The sequence below is a fragment of the Dasypus novemcinctus genome, chromosome 23 (assembly GCF_030445035.2).
Source record: "Dasypus novemcinctus isolate mDasNov1 chromosome 23, mDasNov1.1.hap2, whole genome shotgun sequence".
NCBI classification, from domain to species: Eukaryota; Metazoa; Chordata; class Mammalia; order Cingulata; family Dasypodidae; genus Dasypus; species Dasypus novemcinctus.
The window spans coordinates 53,606,075-53,628,284 of NC_080695.1; positions in this window are offsets into that span (position 1 = coordinate 53,606,075).

A 22,210-nucleotide genomic window follows, 5' to 3' on the forward strand; every position below is an offset into this window, starting at 1 on the left:
CCAAACTTCTGGACAAAAGGAGTCTGCCAGCGTAATCAGCAAATGCTCTGAAATCCTCCTTACCTTCCACTCATTTCCACCTAGGCACTAGCCCTGGATGGAAAAAAGAGGAAAAGAAAATTGAATGATGTATGTGTGCTACAGACCATCTCAATCAGACTCTTGTTTTAAAATTGTAAATATGGATGGGAAATATTACATTATATTGAAAGTATACACGTTTTCCAATTGGAATAGAAAGCAGACAGTGATTGCAAGGGGATAGGTTGGGAAGAGGGCATTGGCTGCAAACATGAGGAACACAAGGGAACTTTTTGAGATGATGGAAATATGTGTTATAATTGTGACCGGGGTAACAAGACTGTATACATTTGTATGGGTGATTCTACATTTATAGTGGGAGTCTAAAATACACCACTTTCAATAACAGATAGACCATTAGACAGAAGATCAACAAGGAAATATTAATTGAAGGCTTGAATAACACAACACTATTAATATAAATAAATTCCATCTTACAGACAAACATCATACTTAAAGGTAAAAGACTGACGCTTTCCCTCTAAGACCAGGAACAAAACAGAAATGTCAACTGTCATCAATATTATTCAACATCATACTAGAAGTTCTAGTCAATGCAATTAGGCAAGAATAAGAAATAAAAGTGTGCTTTACAAGATGACACAATAAGAGACACAAGGGAGAAAACAAAATGAGAGACATAATGAAAGCAGTGGATGTGGCTCAAGCGAATAGGTGCCTCCCTCTACATGGGAGGTCCCCGTTCAGTTTCCAGGGCCTCCTAAAAGGAAGAGGAGCACACAACGAACAGACACAGCAAATGCAAACAACAAGAGGATGGGGGGAAATAAATAAATAAATCTTTTTTTAAAAATGTTTCAATAGTGGATGGTGGTGATGGTAGCACAATATTGGGAATATAATTAACGCCACTGAACTATATATTTGAAAGTGTTAAAACTGGAAATTTTAGGTATTATGTTACCCAATAAAAACAAAACAAAAACATAGAATTTAACACAAAGAATGGGCCCTAATGTAAACTATGGACTATAGTTAATACTTCAAATTATAAGACTATTGTTTCATCAGTTGTAAGAGAGATGTCACATTAATGCAAGGTGTTAACTTTCTGCATGATTTTTCTATAAGCCTTCAACTGCATTAATTTTTTAAAATGCATTTGACACTTTTCTGGCTGTGCTGTTTGACCCCTGCATGGGAAACTAATTGAATCAACTATCTCCCCCACACCCCATGATAGGAAAGGACTTGTACAGAAGTGCAAGTGGACTGCGTGTCTTGGCACACAGGCACCACTCAGGAAAACAAGAGGAAAAGAAGAGGCAAGTCCTCAAAGGACTTGCAGGGTAGTTGTGGAGACAGGGAACAGACAGATACAAATAGAAGGTGGCAAACCATATGGGGAAATAAGTTAGACAAAAAAGGAGGTATAAGAGTTCAGTAGAGTTGCATGGCCATGGCAGAGAGACGGACGAGGGGTCCTTGAGAGCCTCCAGGAGCCCATGAGGGGAGGGTCTGGGCATCGCCCCCCTTCCACAAGCTCTGAGGTCAGCACCAAAGGCAAATGACGAATCTTCCGCAACAGAAAATCTCAGAGCTGCAGAGAGAGAAGCTGCAGCAGTGCTGGAAGAGGGCCTCCTCCTTGGCTGGAGGAAAGTGGGCTAGGTGAGGAATTGTTTCCCATCTTTCATCCATTTCTTCATTCAAGAGCCTTTCGCTCAGGGAGATAAAGAGATAAAAATGTAAATAAGGGCTCAAGAGACATGGAGGACAGAGTGAGATACTACAAAAACTAATAGGAATTGAAAAAAGGAGAGACAAGAAAGAACATATGAAAAGAGGCAGTATTTGGAGACAAAAAGGCTGAAAATGTTCCAGATTCTTGTAAGACTTGTCTCCTTAAGAGTCAAGAAGTTAGTCAAGGGAAGTGGATGTGGCTCAAGTAGTTAGGTGCCTGCCTACCACGGGAAGTTCCCGGTGCCTTCTAAAGAAGACAAGCAAGAAAGAGAGCTGATGCAATGGACTAGCACGGTGAACTGGTGCAACAAGATGATGCCATGAGATGATGTAATAAAGAGAAACAGTGAGGAAACACAATGAGAGACACAACAAGCAGGGGGTAGAGGTGCCTCAAGTGAATAGGTGCCTCCCTTTCATATGGGATGGTCCTGGCTCCCGGTGCCTCCTAAAAAGGAAATGAGCACACAATGAACAGACACAGAGAGCAGACACCGAGTGCAAATAATGGGGGGGGGGGGGGCGGGGAAAGGAGGAGAGAAATAAAAAAATAAAATATATGTCTTAAAAAAAGAAGCTACTCAACTTGTGAACAAGATGAATAAAATTAAATGCACACACATGCACACATCATAGTAAATATAGGAACGATTTTAAAAGCAACCAGAAATATAGAAATATAGACTTTTGGATATGTTTATTAGGATATGTTGGAAGATTCCACCAGTCTCTGGAACGACAGGGAGTAGGCGGGGCACCTGGACTCAGGAACGTGACCACCTTCTGGGCTCTCTCTCCCCCCTTCTCCCCCTCCGACTCCCCTCTGCTTGTTTCTGACACTTGCTTTACACCCTCCATCACAGAGCGGGACCTCCCCACTATCCCCAGTTCTAGTTCAAAAAGAATCCCAGGGAAGGATTCTCATTGGTCCAACAGGCAAACTGACAATCCCCACTAGATCCTACAGGAGGGCGTCGAGCAAGGCAGAGCAGGAGGAGCAGTTCAACAAAAGAAGGTTGGCAGGGGCTGGGAATGGGGGAGGGGGTGTTGAAAGGCCTTCCCCCAAAAAGGAAGGAGTCCTACGCAGACAAAACTACAAATGCTGCCTACACTACCTTTTCCAGTCCTCTGAGAAAGGACGTGGGCCTAATCCTGGGTGTACTTGTAGCCAATCCCCTCCATTTTCTGTTATCAGTAAAGAAAGAGATCAAGGATATGGATTCTGGAGAAAATCTGCTTGGGTTCATATCCCATCTCTGCACTTACAGCTGTGTGACCTTGGACAAGTCACTTAACCTCTCTGTGCTAGTTTCCTCAACTACTAAATGGGGACCCATTTCTGGGGTTCCTGTGAGGATTAAATGAGCTTATACAAGTAAAAATACTCAAAACAGTGGCTGGTGCATGGTAGATGCCCCCAAAATGCCAGGTATTATTATTTTAGAGCAATTAGTATCACCTTAAGATGAGATGGTAGAGCACAACATAGTGAATGTAATTAAACCACTGAATTATATATTTGAATGTGGTTAAAAAGGGAAATTTTAAGTTGTACAAATGCTACCAGAATAAAAATTAAAAGAAAAAAAAGCAAAAACAACCAGAGGACTGTGCAACACAAACAGTGAATCCTAATGTAAACATGTAGTCTATGGACTATAGTTAGTACAATCATAATAACATTCTTTCATCAATTGCAACAAAGCTACCACATAAATGCAAGGGGCTGGTATTTGGGAACTGTGTATTTTTTGATTGGTTTTTCTATAAACCTAAAACTACTCTAAAAAAGGTTTTTTTTAAATTTGTTTCTCTCCACCCCCTCGTTGTTTTGCATTTTGTGTGTGTCAGTCTGTTGTGTGCTCATCGTCTTTCTAGGAGGTACCAGGAACCAAACCCAGGACCTAATCACTTGAGCCACCCCCACTCCCTGCTTTGTTGAGTCTCTCATTATATTTTTCCTCCTGTCTCTTGTTGTGTCCTCTTATTGCGTCAGCTCACCATGCCTGCTGGTTGTATCAGCTTGCTGTCTTGCTCATCTTCTTTCAGAGGCACCGGGAACCCAAACCCTGGAGACCTCCCATGTGGTAGGTGGGAGCTCAATTGCTTGAATCACATCCACTTCCCCCAAATTTTTAAGTACCAACTACAAAAAAGATGAGACGTTAGAACACGGTGTCGCCTCTGTGGCACTACTGACATTTGTTGCCGGAGCATTCTACTTGGGGGAGGGGCTGTCCTCTGCTTTGCAGGATGCTTAGTTGCATCCTGGCCTCTAGTTGTGACAACCAAAACTGTTTGCAGATATTGCCAAAAGTCCCCTGGGGACAGTTCAGTCCGGATGAGAACTGCTACTGCGAGATCCCCCGGCTTGGAGGGAAGAGCCAGGCCTGGGCTGGCGGCCCAGCTCTGCCGCTCACTTTCTCTAGCTCGACCCTGGGCAGCTGGGACCACGACCCCAGCACCCCGCCCACCTCCCGCCCACCTTCCTGGCCTACCTGGGCAGCTTGGATTCGGAGATGACCCAGACGGCTCTGAAGAACCTGCCCGAGTCCGCCCTCCTCCTCCAGGGCGCTGCTGCACGGGGCCTCCCAGGAGGCCGGGCACGCCCGGGTGGGCACGGCTCTGAAGACCCTCCACGTGGAGGCTGTGCCCGGGCCTGCTGCAGGCAGTGCTGTCGGGCTGCCCGCCCCCAGCCCTGGCTGCAGGGGGCGACGTGTGGGGGCTGGTGCTCATCTGCCTCTTGGTCAAGCCCAGCCAGCCTCTTCCAGGGGCTTCCCCGCCCCCCGCCCCGTCCCACTTCCCTCGCTGTGTTTTCCCCTCAGAACCCCACTCAGCCCTTTCTCCCCGGTTTCTTAGGATGGAAGAAACGGACCACACCTGAAACCCCCACAAGCCAAAGATCGAAGCCACGGGGTCAACCGCTCCTTCCCCAATCCATGACTGAACACCAGCAGGCCCAGAGCTGGGTGCTGGGAAGAGAGAAATGCCTCGACACAGTCCCCTGTGCCTCAGTTTCCTTCTGGGAAAAGTGGGGCTAATGATAGTCCCGACCTCATAGAGTGGCTGCGAAGAGTCAAGGAAGGACTGCACCTGGCACCAGGCCCAGCACAGAGCAGGTGCTCAACAGACTGGCGTTCTGGTGCGTATGTGTTGCTCCATTTATACGTCCTCAGAGGTTCCCACCTGAGGCTCACGGGGCCATCAGACCTCGTGCTGTGACCGTGGGACTTGGGCAAACCCTATCACTTCTACAAAATGGGCTACCATCAGGTTCAAGTGCAATTAACCCACACCAATGGCATTGCACACAGCGTGTTTCATTATTCTTATTACCTATTTTCTTTGAATCTTTGTTTTGAAATAATTTCAAACTGACTAGACAGTTGCAAAAATAATATAAAATCCATACAGAGAGCTCCAACACCCCCTCTCCCTGATATCCCAATCCAGCAACTTCTAACATCTTGTCATATTTGCTCCATCATTCTATCTGTCGATCTGTCGGTCTATCTATCCATCCATCTATCTGTCTATCTATCTATTTTCTGATTTGAGAGAAGTTTGCACACACCGTGCTCTTTGGTCATTTAATACTTTCATGTACATTTCCTAAGAATAAGGATATTCACTCATGTAACCACCACCTTAAGTTCAGTTAACATTGGTATAAAACTTACAGTCTCTATCACATCATTTCATATGTCCCAGGCAGGTTCTTCTGGGCCTCTCCTCCTCCATCGTTAGATCTAATCCATAATCATATTTTACATCAAGTTGTCATTGTTCCTTAGTTGCTCTTTTTTTTAAAATTCTGGAAATAGACGTACAACGTAAACTTCCCCATCTCAGCCGCACCCAAGCACACCATTCAGGGGGATCCATCGCCTTCATGATGTTGCAGCGACCCCCCCATCCCTGCCCAGGACTTGCCCTTCGCCCCAAACAGGAATCTGCATCCCTTGTGCATTCACCCCCCTTCTCCCTGCTCTCTGCCCCCAGCAGCCTCTACTTTCAGCTCAATGTGTTTGCATAGTCCAGCCATATCATGTAAGTGGCCGTCACACAGGAGCTGTCCCTTTGTGTCTGCTTTTATTACTATTACTTTTAACTGACATTTATTAAGCACTATTTACAGCCCTTTATGTATATGGACCCATTTACCCCTCAAACAACCCTGTGAGGTGGGGTGTTATCATCCTCCTCTTCCTTGTCCTCATCATCATCTTCATCCCCATTTACAGATAAGGAAAGGAAGACACAAGATGCTGAATTTGTCAGTGGGTGTCAGTGACAGCTGGGATGTGAACCCCGGAGATCTGACTCCTGAGCCTTCTGGCTTAAGCACCATTCTCTACAGTTTTAACTGTTTTCCCACATCCTGCCACTTCTCTAGGTTGGACAAGGAGAAAATGGGACATCATAGAGACCAAGACCACATGTAGACACAGCTGCAAAACTGTGTAAAAAACAAAACTCATGTACAGTCCAAAATTCATCTTCAAAAAACCCTTCACCCATCCCCATCTTCTTCCATCCAGGTTTTCCTCCGGCACTGAAACAGAATACAGACCCTTCAGTTAAGCAGCTTAACGGAAACCCAACTGGGGTTGTTTGGTTAGACTGCTCTGCTGGGTGATAGTTTGGCCGAGAAGCAGGGTTTAATTACCATTAAGTTCAACGGGTGTGCAATGTGGTTCGTAAACTATGAAGTGTGATAAAGCTGGCCAGCGCTTACGTGGCCCTTACCACGTGGCAGGCACTCTGCTACGTGTTCTACATGTGCCGATGCGCTGACTCCTCCAGCAGCCCTAGGAGGTAGGTTCTGTGGTCATCATCTTCTTATAAGAGGGGAAATTGAGGCACAGAGTTTCAAGCACTTGCCTTGAGCTGACCCCCGAAGCTCTGGCTCCAAAGTCTGTGCTCTCCACCACGGCCCCTGCTGCCTCGCCGAGGGTCCCCAAAGTGAAGGGCGAGGACGACTCCCCTTCCCCTCCGTGATCCCAGCTGCCTCCGAAGAGCCTGCAGGTCTCTGGGAAAAAAGTCTCGTTGAGTCCTCCCTGAAAGCTAATTCAGCCATTTGCTCTCAATTTGTAGCGGATGCTGTCGTCTCTCAGATTTCAAAGAAGATGAATGCCTGGGTCAAATTGGATTAAAAAATTTAATTGAATAAGACAGAACCAGACAGCTTGATGGAAGACTTTGATCCGATAAAGGGAGAGCCGAAACGCGAGCCCCCGATGCCGGGTGTGCCGGGGCGCTGCCTCCACCTCGTTTGGCCTCTTCTCCTCTGCAGGAGAGCCATTTATGCCAATTTATGGGCGAGACAGCCTGGGGGTGGGGGGGTGGGGGGAGACTGTTCCCAGGCAGTCACAGATCTCCTTGTCCCCAAACAGGCCCACGGCCCGCCCACCTTCCTGTCCACCCCTGCCTCCGGAGCGCCCCACGTCTGAGGCCCTGGAAACCTCAACCCTCACAGCACCCCGATAGCCTGGCCACAACGGGAACTTACCAACGATATTTAAAAAAGAGAGAGAGAGAAAGAAACACCCAGAGGTGTTCCCCTAGAGGTCTGCTGATAGGTCCGGGCTGCAGACTTGTTTTGTGTGCACGGTGGGTTGTTTGGCTCTTCTGTCTTTTCATTAGGAGATTTCCTCTCTTAAAGTCCGTATTAGCAGTTTCTTTTTCAACCTTGCCACTCCAAGTGTGGTCCACAGATTAGCATCATCGGCGCCAATTGGAACTTGTTAGAAATGCAGCATCTCCAGACATTCTGGACCAGAATCTGCATGGAAGCATCAAGTTCGAGAAGGGTTTGCTGGAAGACAAGGGTTATCTCCCCTCTGCTGCACATCAGCATCCTCTGAAAGAGGTCTGGCAACTCCAGGGGGCAGGCAGCTCCCTCCTCCCCCTCCCTTTCAACCAGAGTCTCTGGGAGTGGGACACCAGGCTTTAGTATTATTTAAGCTCCCAGGTAATTCCATTATTGAGAACCAGTGAATTTATATCAGATTATCTGGCAACCCTGGGCTTCTACTCCCATATGGCAAAAAAAAACCAAATGGCTGGCACTGAGGAGCTCCTCGCCACCCCCACCAGGCCCTCGTCAGGCATTTCCATAACCTGCCAGGTACCATCAGCCGATGAGTTTGGGAGCCCTGAGATATTTCTATGCTTGTGGTTCCTGAAGCTCTTCTCCTTGCTGGGCCTACTGCCCCCGTTCCCCATCTCCCCTTCTTTTGAGAGGGCCATTATCAAGAAGCAGCCACACACATTTCTAAGAATATACCCCAGAGAAATGAAAGCAGGGACTTGGATGGATATCTGTACACCAAAGCTAAGGGCAGCATTATTCACAACAGCTAAAAGGTGGATGCAACCCAAGTGTCCATCAACAGGAATGGATAAACAAAACGTGGTGTGCGCACACCAGGAACACTACTCAGCCATCATGAAGCTCTGATACATGCTACAACATGCATGAACCTTGAAGATTTCCTGTTATGAGAAATAAGCCAGGCATGAAAAGACAAATATAGTATGAGCTTGCTTATATTAAATACCTAGAATAAGCAAATTCACAGAGACAGATAATAGATTACAGGTTACCAGGGCCTGGGATATGAGGGCAATGGGGAGCTACTGCTTAACGCATACAGAGTTTCTGTTGGAGGGGATAAAAAAGTTTGGGCAATGGGTGTTGGTGATGGTGGCACAATATCATGAGGGTAATAGACACACTGGGATGTACATTTCAAAGGGATAAAATGGGAATTTTTCAGTTTCACCTATTACTACAATAAAAAGGTTGTTTTGGGGGAAAAATGTTTTTTAAAAAGGTTGTTTTTTTTTCCTTCAACCAAAAAATTCCACTTCTAGGTATACATCCAACAGAAATGAAAGTACACAGCCACCAAAAAAAACTTGTACAAAAACATTCATAGCAGTTTTATTCATAATAGCCCAAACTGGAAACAACCCATATGACCAAACAGAAGAAAAAATAAACAAATTGTAATACACCCACATAAGAGAATACTTCTTAGCAATAAAAGGGGACAAACTACTGATCCATGCAAAAGCATGGATGAATCTCAAAAACCTTATGTTGAGGGAAAGAAGACAAACACAAAAGCATACATGCTGTATGATTTCATTTATATGAATTCTTTTAAAAAACATTAATCTATGGTGTTAGAAATCAAAATGGTGGTTTGCTTCTGGAATAGAAGAGGGATTGACTGGAAGGAGTCAGGAGAGAATTTTTTGGAGTAATGTAAATGTTCTATATCTTAATCTGGTGTCAGTTACATGGGTGTATACATTTGTCGAAGCTCATCGGGCTGTACTCTTGCTATCTGTGCATTTTATTCCATGTAAAATATACCTCAATAAAGAAACAATCTTAGCCACTGATTTTTTTAAAGCTATCAGGAGGCAGTGTGAGATGGTGGAATGTGTGTACGTTTAAGAATCAGACCAATGGGAATTTGAGTCTTGACTCCTCCACTTTCTAGTGTGTGACCCCAGACAAGAGAAGGCAAGTAGAGTCAGACCTGTAAAAATGAGAACAATATCACCATGGCAAACACAATTGCTTAGCTGCCCAATTCCATTCCCAAGCCCCTTTCTCCCTTGTTTCTTCCCGATACAGACGAATGAAGGCCAAATAGTCACTTTTCCAGCCTCCCTTGCAGCTAGGAGGGGGCCATATGCCCAAATACCTAATATGTAAGTGCATATCTGCTGGACAGTAAAGTTCTGGAAGAGACTTTGCATTTCTGATTTTAAAAATAAATAAAACGGATAGTTTCAGGTGGAATGTCCTTCCTCCTCCCTCTTTCTTGCATTGAAAGCAGGCAAGATGCCTGGGGCAGGGGAAGCCCTTTCTACCCGCTGACACCCCCCCCCCAAAAAAAAAACATGTTCTTTATCTTATTCCATTCCTGTGGATGTGAGCCCATTGTAAACAGGACCTTTTGATGAGGTTACTTCAGTTAACATATGGCCCAGCTGAATCAGGATGGGTCTTAATCCTACTCCTGGAGGCATTTATAGAAAAGGCCACAGGAGAAGCAAGAAGTTGGAAGTCAATGAAACCCCGAAGAGAAGACACTGCAAGGTGCACTGCCATATGATGGAAAAGCCAGGGAACCCCAAAGATTGCCAGCCAGCCAGAAGATCTCAACCCTGGGAGGAAGCAAGCCTTCTAGCCTCTGAAACTGTGAGCCAATAAGTTTCTCTTGTTAAGCCAACCCATTGTGTGGTATTTATCTTAGAAGCCATGGAAGTAAAACAGCACTGCCTTTTGACCAGGAGGAAACACTTAGAAAAAGCCATGACCCCACCACAGCGCTGAAGCAAGGTCTACTTCCTACTAGCTGCCTATTTCAGACCTCTTTTTATGTAAGAGAATGGATCACTTGTTTGCTCAAGCCACTGTGAGCTAGGCTGAAAATTCCTTGCAGCTAAAAGCTTCTCTAACTGATATAACTACTCACCAGCAAGGACTTCCATGAGGAGTAAATGAGATCATCTATGTGAAATCACAAAACTGAGGGCAGGAACACACACTCTCTATGCTCAATACATGTGAGTTATTTCCTCCCAATAATCCTGCCCTAGCAGGAATCTGAACTGTTTGGCAGTGAAGACAAAGTAATGGGGCAAAGTGGTTTTTTGTTTGTTTGTGTTTTGTGTTTCTTTCATTTCCTCAGTGGATAGGTAATATGGCATGTGTGGTAGACAGAATAATGCCCTGCCCAAAGACAGCCATGTCCTAATCTCTAGAACTTGGGAATATGTCATGTACATGGCAAGGAAGAAACAAGGTAGCAGAGGAATTGAGGCTGTAAATCAGCTGATTTAGAGATGGGGAGATTATTATGGATTAACTGGGTAGGGTCCAGTATACTCACCAGAGTCCTTACGTTGAAACAGGAAATGTATTCGAATGATGCCATCTGAGAAAGACTCAACCAGCCAATGCTGGCTTCGAAGATGAGCCCAGGAATGCCAGCCTGCCACATCTAGAAGTTGGAAAGCACAAGAAGACAAGTTGTCCCCTAGAGCCTCCATTAGGTATGCAGTCCTGTCAACAACTTGATTTTAGCCCACTGAGACCCATTTCAGACTTCTGACCCCCAAAACTCTAAGAGAATAAATTTGTGTTAAGCCACTAAATGTGAACTATTTTGTTATAGCAGCCTAGGTTACTGATACGGCATGATTTGGAATAACAAAAACACCTTCTCCCAGTGTGATTAAAGGACTTAAAATGTTTATCCAGAAAAACTTAAATTTTGTTCTGGCTGGTGGCTATATAGGCATACACATATGCTCATTTTTTTCAGTTGATAGCCAACCAAGTGCTGCCTACAGCAGAAGAGAGGACAGATTCTAAATAGTACAGACTGGGTACAGAAGCTGGCACATTTTAGAGGCCTCCAACCTTTGACTACCTTTTCTACTTGCCTTGCTTCCTCCAGCATCTTTTGATAACCGTTTTGCCACTATCATCCAGGATTATCATACAATCATTTGCCCAGGAAAATCTTCATGTATCCCTGTTGTCCCAGGATAATCATTGCCCTCTCCCTTTTTGGAGATGATAAATTGTATAGCCACCTACCTTGAACAAATTGTTGGAAGAATGGCACTTGGGAAGTATGTGCTCAGGGGGACAAATTGCAATGCTTCTGACTTGCCACAAAACACACAGGAATGACAAATCTTACCGCTGTCTGGGTCTGCCCATGCTCACCCTCTGCCCCCCTGACCACACCAGCTTCGTCAGCACAAGGATGACCTCAGAACAGCCGAAGGATGTGGATCTATAAAACCTCACTCATGTCCTCCCCGAAGCCCAAACCAAACTGCCCACTTCATCCTCCCTGGGCAAAACCTAGATGCTTAAAAGCATCACGTGGGCCCCATTCAAGGTAATTAACAAGCTGTTCGATGGCCTAAACCAGCCCCACCCCTGCAAATCTCAGGACACTTAGATGAAAGTCAGGCAAATTTAGTTTTCACTTATCTTTGGGCTGAACTGTTTTCTCCACCTGGCTAAATGACATCCTGCTTTCTCAGGCTCAGAACACACAGTCTATTTTCTGCTGAACAACCCCAGAGGCCCTGCAGAGGTCACCTTGCAGGACTGGATTGTGAACTCGGTTGCGCAGTGAGGGCTGGTTTCCAGCGGCGTGAGGGTGCTCATGCTGTCTTGAGGGCTCAGCCACCTAGTAAAGTTAGAGATGTGCAATAGTGTCCTTGTGTTTTACTTCCTGAGTTGCCTAAGCAAATGCCATGAAGTGGGTCGGCTTAAACGATTTATTTGCTCACAGTTCTAAGGTCAGGAAAATGTCTAAATCAAGCATCTTCAAGGCGATGCTGTCTTCCTGAAGACTGGCTGCCAGCGATCCTTGGCTCCTCTGCCACATGGCAAGGCACACTGGCAGCCTCCGCTGGTCTCGCCCTTCTGTTGCAGGTTTCTTGATTTCAGCTTCTTGCTTCCATGGCTTTCTCTCTCGCTGTCTAAATTTCATTATCTTATAAAGACCACCAGTTACAGGATTAAAATGCATCCTTATTGAGGTGGTTACACCTTAACTAAAGTAACCTTATCAAAAGGGCCTACCCACAATGGGTTTATAGCCACAGGAATGGATTAAGAACATGTTTTTCTGGGGTCCATATTGCTTCAAACCCCATACCCTATTTGGGGAGAAAGTAAAACAAAGATGTCCCCCAGGAAGGGGATAGCAGTCTGGCCCATCCTCCTTCGCCAGGAGCCCATCTCCTATCTGCAGGACGTGACTCTTCATTTTCCCACCCAGCACCCACCCGCGTTCTGGAAAGGGCATGTTGGTTTTCTTTTGGGGAACCATCTCTCCCCAGTTCTCAGGACAGATGTGTTAGGTATGATCAACATCCCCTCATGCTCCAGGGAGGGCATGGGCTCCAAGATGGGCCAGTTGGTGTATTCCAAATCCTTGACCACAATTATTGGCTCTGCCATGGCACATGACCCAAACTGATCTAACGAGAATAAGTCTCAGGAATTTTTGCAGGAGCTATGGGAAAAGAGGCTTTCTTTCTCTCCCTGAGGTTTCTAAGCTGGCAGGATATACACCTAGAACTACTGAAGACAGTGGAATGAGAGAATTTTCCAGGAACCAAAGCCCACAGAAAGGAAAGACAAGGGAGGTGGCATACTGATGTCATATGAGTTCCTGATATGCCTGAAGTCATACTGTATCAGTTAGCAGTTACACAAACCTGCTGTGTAACAAACCACCCCAAATCTCAGTGGCCTAAAGTATCAAACAATCTCACATATCTGGATGTTGGTTGAGGGAAAGTCAATCAAAGCTTGGGAGCTGGGCTGTGGTATTTAGGTTCTGTTCCACATTTCTTTCATCTTCCTGGAAGCATCTGCCTTTTGGGATGGCAGAGGCACAAGAGCAAGAAGAAATAGGCAAGTCTTCTTAGAAGTCTAGGCTAAAACTGGCAGAGCATTACTTCCACCTCCTTCCATTGGTCAAGGCTCTTCACAGAGCTGAACCCAGTCGAGAGAAGAAATATGCAACCCCCCCCCAGTGGGGGGAGGGTACTGTAAAATTACTTGGCAAAGGCTATGGCTACAGAGAAGGATAAAGAAATGACACCAAATAATATACACAAACCCTCTGGCTTTTTTTAATTATGTGAACAAATAAATGATCTTTTTGTTTGACACTGTATGAATTAGATTTCTGTCATTTGCTACCAAATAAGTATCCTATACCATCCCTTATGGTCGACCCTGTCATTCAATTATTTAACAACATTTAGCAATGTTTTCTGAGCCACCCACCCACCCTACATGGACCTCCTACGTGGACGGCTTAGCCTTGCTCCCTCCCACGGCCATAGACTGAAGACCTTGCCCAAAAGAGCCAGCTCACTTATTTCTCTGATCTTGCCTCTCCAAAGATGGTCCCTGGACCAGCAGTATTGGCATCACCTGGGAGCTCATGAGAAATGCAGACCCTCGGGCCCCTTCCCAGGCCCTCTGACTCAAGATCTGCCTTTAACAGAGATCCACATGTGATGCCTAAGGATAATAACCCTTGAGAAGCACTGCCCTGGATCTCTGGTCTTCAAATTTGCCTACTCACCTGACTTGCGTGGGGGACTTTAAAACAATACAGATGCCCAGGCTCCGAGCCACAACAATTAAACAAAATCACTGAGCTGGGGGGCGGGGGCAGGTTTCCCACGTGCTTAAAGGCCCCCAGGTGCTCCTGCCAGGGGGTCCCGGTGGAGAATTCCAGATCCAGGGGAACTGGCTGGAAAGTGTGAGCAGCTCAGTAATGCTGCCCTCTTCTGGAAAACACTCTGGGACCAGCCTCTGGAGGAACAGTGGAATCTGGAGTTAGAGACCCGCGAGCAGTGGCCAGCTTTCCCACTGCCACCGGTGGCGCCCACCAGAAGACTCCAGCAAGTGTCCCGTGCGAGCCTCCTCTTTCTTCTTGGTCTGTTCTCCTGCCACCTGTCTGTCCCAGGTTCACTGGCCAAACGGAAAAGCGTCGGGTTACAGTAACAGTCGTGAGCTGATGTTTCTCAGGCCCCAACCCCACCTCCCCCTGGCATCTCTGCCTCCCACCCCCAGGTCCCCAGAGCCCAGGTCTCCTGCCCACTGAACTCTTCCAGCGAACAAGGGCCAGAAACCCACCTTAAACCTGGTAATGCACAAAAGGGGCTCCAGTCACAGAATGGCAAACACCAGCCTTGCTAGATCAAGGGGGGAAACTGCATCATCCAGGTGCTGGCTCTCTCCGTCTCTCTTGACAGTTTCATTCTCAAGCAGAAAATCTCTGCGGCATTGGAAGACGGCCCCGCCAGCCCTCAAATCACCTGTTTAGAGTTGGCGATCCAAAAGGAATTAAGGCAGGGTGTATTTTCCGGTGAACATCGATGGGCTTCTCCCACCCCACCGGCCATCTTAACTGACACTTGTCCCACCAGAGGTCCCTTCTCTCGAGTGTGCAAAGGTTGGTGACAATTCACCAAATAGAGTCCAGGGACAGTGATACTACATTACAGCCAAGGCTGGGCCAGACCGAGGATTCAGCTTCTGCCCAGCCCTGTCTGTCCACCACCTCAAGATGCTCGTTCCCAGGGAAGCAGGCTTGGCCCAGTGGTTAGGGCGTCCGTCTACCACATGGGAGGTCCGCGGTTCAAACCCCGGGCCTCCTTGACCCGTGTGTAGCTGGCCCATGCGCAGTGCTGATGCGCGCAAGGAGTGCTGTGCCATGCAGGGGTGTCCCCCACTTAGGGGAGCCCCACGCGCAAGGAGTGCACCCCGTAAGGAGAGCCGCCTAGCGTGAAAGAAAGTTCAGCCTGACCAAGAATGGCGCCACACACACAGAGAGCTGACACAACAAGATGACGCAACAAAAAGAGACGCAGATTCCCGTGCCGCTGACAACAACAGAAGCAGACAAAGAAGAACATGCAGCAAATAGAAACAGAGAACAGACAACTGGAGCGGGGGGGAAGGAGAGAGAAATAAATAAACAAATCTTTAAAAAAAAAAAAAAGATGCTTGTTCCCAGACCAGCCTCCACGACACGAGGACTCTGCAGACAAATAATGCACAGTGATGATGGTTGTGCAACATTGCAAAAGCCGCTGCACTGTACACTTATAAATGGTTCGAATGGAAAATTTTATCATATGTATTTTATATACTACCATGATAAAACAAATATACTAATCTACCCTGGATGTCAAACGCTGGGTGTACCGCTGGGAACGGACACACAGTAACAGTAGCATGATATTTTTTTTTTTTTTTAATTTTTTTTTTTTATTGACTTTGTAATAATATTACATTAAAAATATATATGTGAGGTCCCATTCAACCCCACCCCCCCACCCCCCCTCTCCCCCCCCCCCAACAACACTCGTTCCCATCATCATGACACATCCATTGGATTTGGTAAGTACATCTTTGGGCACCTCTGCACCTCATATACATTGGTTCACATCATGGCCCATACTCTCCTCTATTCCATCATGTAGGCCCTGTGAGGATTTACAATGTCCGGTGATTACCTCTGAAGCACCATCCAGGGCAGCTCCATGTCCCGAAGATGCCTCCACCTCTCATCTCTTCCTGCCTTTCCCCATACCCTTTGTCCATTATGTCCACTTTTCCCAATCCAATGCCACCTCTTCTATGTGGACACTGGATTGGTTGTGTCCATTGCACCTTTATGTCAAGAGGAGGCTCAGATTCCACCTGGATGCTGGATGCAATCCTCCCATTTTCAGTTGTAATCACTCTAGGCTCCATGGTGTGGTGGTTGTCCTTCTTCACCTCCATCTTAGCTGAGTGTGGTAAGTCCAATAAATCAGATTGTAGGTGCTGGAGTCTGTTGAGGCTCAGGATCTGGCTATCACATTGTCAGTCCAGAGATTCAAATCCCCTAAATATAGTAGCATGATATTTTTATTCACTGTATTGTTACGCATATCACTTTGTCTTTATTCAATATTTTTAAAGTAATTTTAAATCAAAAGCACTGAGAGATAGAGAACAGGTCAAATGCCGCCTTCTAAATCTTCCTCTCTAATCTTGTCCTAACTCAATTTCCTTCAACCCTGCTATGCAGAGTCTTCGTTTTAAACTTTGCTCTTCAGACAAAACAGCAGCCCTGGGATTTTGCTTTCCCTAACCGCTCCTCTTTTGCCTGCTTCTTCTCAAAATGATGATGCAAGCACTGAATTCCCTCTGGAGAGAAAGAGATGGGGAGGGTGGGGGGAGCTTTTCCTTCAAGTGCAGTTTCTGGCCGTGGTCCCTTCGGCATTGGGCTTGCCCATCCCGGGACCCTCTTCCGAGGCCATGGACCCCAGAGCAGGCACACAGGGGCACGGATTCCCAAACCAAGGGCACGTGTGTGGACTGGCTACCATGGCAACAAGACCTGAACCATCTTAGCCCCTGAGCTGCTCCATCCCCATCCGCAACCCCCCCACACACCCTGAAGCGAGGCTCGGGATCGATTCTCCCTGCCCAGCCGCCGCCTTCCCACCCCCGCTCAGCAGGGACTCCAGCAGCTGCACGGGGTAGGGGAGGGCTGCTGGGCCATCGACCCCTCCGGTTCTGAATCTGCTGGGGCACTGCCTTGCCGGGCTCTGACTCACAGGGCCGAGGCCTGTGTTCAAGTGTCACACAGCTGTTCCACCATACAAAGAACCACTGCTGGGTAGAGCATGGAGAAGGAGGCTCCAGAAGGAAATACCAACGGAATTCAGGCTCGACATGCTCAGCCTCACCCAGAGACGGAGACCCCAGGATGAGATACTGGGTCCCGTTTACAAAAATCACAAAGATCAAAAGTTTGCTCATCACAGACCAAGGACCAATCCCCCTCGTTCAGAAAGTGTTTCTACAAAAAGACACCAAAAAGATCAATAGCCCAACAAAAAGGGTGAAAGAGAGGTGCACAGAGTTCAAGAAAAGGAACAGCAAATGGTCCTTTTTTTTACTTTAAAGGTTTATTTTTTTATTTATACACACACACACTGCCATTGTCTGCTCTCTGTGTCCATTCGCTGTGTGTCCTTCTGTGTCCGCTTGCCTTCTCTTTAGGTGGCACTGGGAACCCATCCTGGGACCTTCCAGAGCAGGAGAAAGATGCTCAATCTCTTGCACCACCTCAGCCCCCTGGTCTGCTGTGTCTATTTTTTTCTCCTCTGTGCCTCTTTTTGTTGCGTCATCTTGCTGCACCAGCTCTCTGCGCAGGCCAGCACTCTGCGTGGGCCAGCTTGCCTTCACCAGGAGGCCCCAGAATCGAACCCTAGACCTTCTATATGGTAGATGGGAGCCGAATCACTTGAGCCACATCCGTTTCCCCTGCAAATTGTTCATATGAAAAGAAGATGACTTCATTTGTAATAAGAAAAAAAAAACTAAGTAAAACAACCCATCCAAATATTTGGTGATATACTGGCAAGGGCACGTGGGGAGGGACTGATGAGAGGGCAAACCGGTATTACCCCAGGCGGGGGGATTTGGCAGTACGTCCTCAAAATTACAAGCACTTCTCATCTTTGAGCCATTGATTCCACTCCCAGGAATTGAACCAGCTGATATAATTGCACATGTGTGGAAAGATTTAAGTACAAGGATGTTCACTGCAGCATGGGCTGTAGTAGTAAAACATCAGAAGGAATCCATTTCCCAGCAGGAGACCAGTTAAATCAATGGTGGGCACTCACAGGGCGGAAAGCGGTACTGTGCAACCAGTTAAATCAAAGGAAGGGTGGATCCATGAAACAATCCCGACGTGCTAAATGAAACAAACCAAGGCACAAAACAGTGTGTTTAATGACAAAATTATCTGAGAAAAGGATCATTTCATTATCAGAAATTGTCATTATTTTCTTGACTTGTACTTCAGATCTTAAATAAACAACTTGCAATTAAAGAGAAGAAATTTCCATGTTAAAGATGCTCAAAGTCAATACATGCACGTACTTAGCCTGTATATGCTCGAATTACATAGATCACTCTAGAAATGCCAACACACACTCAAGCTGGTAACACTGGCAGCTGGTGGGAGGAGGTGCTAAGAGTGAAGTGCCAGTATGTGCTAGGAAACGTACCTTCACCTTCTGCCTTTTTGTACTGTTTGATTTTTTACCGTGCAAACATTACCTACTCAAAACAAACAAAGAGGGAAAACGGACTTTGGCCCAGTGGTTAGGGCGTCCGTCTACCATATGGGAGGTCCGCGGTTCAAGCCCCGCGCCTCCTTGACCCGTGTGGAGCTGGCCAGGCGCAGTGCTGATGCGCGCAAGGAGTGCCCTGCCACGCAGGGGTCTCCCCCGCGTGGGGGAGCCCCACGCGCAAGGAGTGCGCCCGTGAGGAAAGCCGCCCAGCGTGAAAAGAAAGAGCAGCCTGCCCAGGAGTGGCGCCGCCCACACTTCCCGTGCCGCTGACGACAACAGAAGCGGACAAAGAAACAAGACGCAGCAAATAGACACCAAGAACAGACAACCAGGGGAGGGGGGGGAATTAAATAAATAAATAAATCTTTTTTTTAAAAAAAGATATTAAATAAAATAAAACAGAACAGAAGAGAAAAAGAAAGGTGACGCGAAACTGCTTGTCTGCAACAATGCCCTCACTGTACAGAAGGAAACCTGAGGTCAAACAAGGGAGGTGCCCCTCTGCCCACAAAGCCTCCGCTCCCAGGGTCCTTTGCTCTTCCCTGAGTTGAGCAGTGGCCCTGCCGTGTTGCCCAGCCACTGGGCATCTGCTGACCTCTGTCATTTTTGTGCATCCCACATATCCTGCAGCCAATGTTTGCTGAGGGTGGAGTGTGGTCCTGGCACTATGAGAAGTTCTAAGAAGAGGCTGATAAATCTCACCATCAAGGTCCCTGTCCTCACAGACAGATTGCCACGTATAATCACACAGGTTGTATGCTACCATATCTCCCCGGTGTCCCCTGGATCTGTGCAGTGCACAACCTACCCAACTATACACAGTGGCCCTGCTCATACGTCCAGTCACCCAGTGGGAAAGATCACAAAGCAGTATGTATTTCTTTTCATTGGAATTGGGACAATGAAGAAAAAGAATCAGGTGTTATGAGAGAGAGCAAAAGGAGCAGGAGGGCCATACTTTAGATTGGAGGGTTCACATAAGCCATTCTGAAAAAGTGATGCTTAAACCAAGACTTTGTAATAGTTAAGAATTTTATTCCGTTGCAGTAACAGAGGCCTAACTTAGTAGCTTTAACAAAACAGTTTACTTTTTCTCTCATTCCATGAGAAGCCAGAAGGTAGGCAGCCCAGAACTGGTTTGCAAACTCCACAGCTTATCAGGAATCCACCTTCCTTTCGTCTTTCTGCTCCACCATGTGACTTCCATTCTCACGTTTGCCTCATTGTCCAATATGGTTGCTAAAGCTCCAGGCATCATGTCTGCAATACAGGCAACAGGATAGGATAAGGACATTAGGGAAGTAAGGGAATACCCTCCAACTCATTTAATGAGCTGGCTGTAAATCTCACAGAACATTCCACTTCCATCTCATTGTCCAGAAACTGGTCACATGAACACATTGTGCTGCAAGGGAGACAGGGGTTGTTATTAAACACAAATTGCTAACTGGAGCCTCTGCTATGGACTAGGAGAATAAACGGCAGTTAATTAAGAGAGGGCGCTGGTGGCAGGTGGAGTGGGCTGCCAGCAGAAGGAAGTGCAAAGACTCCAAACACTGAAGGAGGTCGGCGTGTCCTGGGAACTGAACGGGGCCAGGGGGCCAGAGCACGGTCAGTGGGAGGGAGAACGAGGAACCAGGGCAAGGAGGAGGGCCCCGCCCCCTCATGCCCCCCAGCAAACCAAAACACGGGGGGTCAAATAGACCCATGTGCATATTCCAACTTCCCCTCTTATTGCCCGAAAGCCCCAGGGTGGGTCTGAGCCCACCTGAGCCTCCCTTCCCTTACCTGTAAGACAGCAGTAATGTGGGCACGAGCTGCGCACGGAGGGCGTGGGTGAAAGGAGACACTGCCTGTGAGGCTGGCGCGGCACCGAGCAGATACTGGGCACACATCAGCTACCCATTGTCTTCCTGCCCAGGAGGACCCACGCCCCTGCGCCACGGTCAGCAGGCAGCCTCGCCTCCAGCAAATCCCCCTGGCCCTTTCCAGCGCTCAAGGGCTGAGCGCGGGCGCTGGAACTCCTTCTAGCTTCTTCCCCCACACCAGCGCGCCAGGGCCGACCGGGTCCTGGGCTTACCCACCCAACGAGGGTCCCAGGTGGGACACGCCCCCCAGGTGCCCCGTTAGAGCCGCGGCGCCTCCGCTCTGTCCAGACTCCAGCAGCGGATGAGCTCAGCCCCGGTGCAGGAGCGCTTCCTGCACTGCACTCTAATGAATCCAGGCTTTGACTCCAGGAACCACGGCCATTTCTATCCCCATTGATTTTCCAGGACTATTTTTACTCTTCCTCTTCCCGGCCAGGGCGGTATATATTTTGGGACTGGGTCCTTCTCATAAATAATTAAATAGGTAGGTAAACACTGATATGAGCGAATGTTTATTAAGCGTGTGATAGGGTGCCGGGGAGGGCGCCCGGGGCTTTTGCCTCCATTTTCTGCTTTCACCGCCGCAGCAAGCCAAGGTGCGCCTTTGACAGGGGAGGACACCGGGCTCAGCGAGGGGCGGTCACTTCCCTTCCAGAGAGGCCGAGCACACATTGTGGAAGAGAATTAAACAGTTTCCTTATGACCCCGTAGTTGCGCTCCCAGGTATAAACCAAACAGAAGGGAAACTAGAGGTTCACCCTTGTGCGTGCGCTCCTAGCAGCACTTTCAGAAATCACCCAGGTGTCGTCAGCTGATGGCTGCAGAAGCCAGATGTGACAGAGCCACGCCATGGAATCTCGCCGAGCCGGAGGGAGGCCGCAGTTCTGACACTTGCTCGGTGTGGATGAGCCCGGAAGGCTGAAAAGCGGGGCAGAAAGGGACAGATGCCGTATGACTCCATTCATAGGAAATAGCCAGAATTAGGTAAATCCACAGCGACAATGCAGATTGATCATTGCCAGCGGCTGACGGCTGAATGTTCATGGGGTTTTATTTTGGGATGAAAGGTTTTGGAATTAGATGGAAGCTGTGGTTGAAAAACAATGTGAGTGGACTAAATGTCTCTGCCTTGTTTGACTTAAAATGGTCAGTTTTATGCCATGTGAATTTCACTCTAATTTTTAAAATGGAAAAAAAAAAAGCGAAAGCAAAGTATTCGTGCATGTTACTGCAGGGATGAACCTTGAAAACATCATGGTAAGTGAAAGAGACCAGACACAAAAGCGACACATTGTAGGTTCCATTTATATGCAATGTCCCCAGCAAGCAAATCCACAGAGACAGACAGGAGGCCTGCGGTTACCAGGTCAGGGCAGGGCGCACTGGAGAGGGGCTGCTTTTGGGGGCCATGAAAATGTTCTGGAATCACCTAACGGTGATGGCTGTGAACGTACTAAAAAATCACCGAGCTCTTCCCTCTGAAATCGCGACTTTTATCACCTGTGAATTATGTATCAAGTTAAAAAAGGAAAAGAGGCAGAGCAGGGCTGCAGCCTCGAGGCCGGCCCATGCAAAGCCTGTGGAGGCCAACCCTGACCCCGCGCCATGGGCTCAGTGGCCTCCTTCCCCCGGTCCCCGCTAATTAAGCTTTCTGGAGCCGAGACAGGGAATCGTTCCGTTCCCTACCCGAGCTGCTGGCTTGAAAATGCTGATAGTCCTTCATCTCTACTGACCACGGGAGCCTGGGGCCGGCTCTCGCCCAGGTCTGGGACCCAGCATCTCCCCCGGAGTCCTACAGGAGTCAGCCTGTGCCTTCGCCCAGGCAGAGCCGGCCCCCC